The following is a 1,209-nucleotide window of genomic DNA, read 5'->3' on the forward strand; positions in this document are numbered from 1 at the left end:
TAAATGGATAACTATTTTTAAATGGTCACATAACCTTGTTGTTACTTTTATGTTGGCGTTTCATTGGGAAGAGATCATGAAGTTATGTTGCCTGAAACTGTTCGCCCAATGCAAAGGAGGTTGGACATTTCTAAGTGTTGAGGACTTCCTGAACATTGGAGTTTCACTGTCCTCCTGATTAAATGTTACAGATTGTAGGCCTCGCTGCCACCTACCCCTCAACAAACAATGATCCATTCTACGTTTTCCTTGAGCTTCGTCCCCTTTGATCCCTCGTTTTCATGCCTTGCCCTTCCCTATCTCCGTGCCTCCCTCTCCCCTGACTCCCAGTCTGACGAAGGGTCACCACTCAAAATGTCACCTATTCCTTCTCTCCAGAGATGCTGCCTGTCCCGCTGGGTTACTCCAGCATTTTGTGTCCATCTTCGGGGTTGGTTGGGATCTGGGCAGCAGTGTCCCAGTGCCAATGCTAGAGACACAGGAAGGCTAAGGGGACGAGGATCTTCATGGAATGTGAACTAGTTTATTTATTGTCATGTGCACCGAGGTACAGTGAAAAGCTTTTGTTCCGTGCTAACCAGTCAGCGGAAAGACAATACATGATTACAATCGAGCCGTCCACAGTGTACTGATACCCGATAAAGGGAATAACGTGATTAAATCAAGAATTGTTGCTGTAGGAGTAGAGATTTAAAAGAGTGGAGCGATTGTAATGCGTGAATGCAGATCCACTTCTGTGACCAGCACACAAAGAGTCGCCTGGGTTGGGCGCCATCTTGGATGGTAGAATAGGACGGACCCTGATGTCCGAGAGGAGTTAGAGTCATACAGCAGCGACACAGTCCCTTCGGCCCAACTCATCCATGCTGACCAAGATGCCTCATCTAAACTAGTCCCATTTGCCTGCATTTGGCCCACATCCTTGCACCATGTTACAATCCTGCCCATTCTTTACTTTCGTTTTCATTAGAGGCACAGCGCAGAAGCAGCCACTGAGTCCATGCCGACTAGCGATCACTCCGTCCACCAAGACTGTCCTACATACTAGGGTTAATTTTACAATTTACAGAAGCCAATTAATCTACAAACCTGCATGCCTTTGGGACGTGGGAGGAAACCCACACGGTCACAGGAAGACGTATGAACTACGTACAACCAGCGCCCGTAGACAGGATCTAATCCGGGTCTCTGGCACTGCAAGACAGCAGC

The sequence above is a fragment of the Rhinoraja longicauda genome, chromosome 20, assembly GCF_053455715.1.
Source record: "Rhinoraja longicauda isolate Sanriku21f chromosome 20, sRhiLon1.1, whole genome shotgun sequence".
Lineage (NCBI taxonomy): Eukaryota > Metazoa > Chordata > Chondrichthyes > Rajiformes > Arhynchobatidae > Rhinoraja > Rhinoraja longicauda.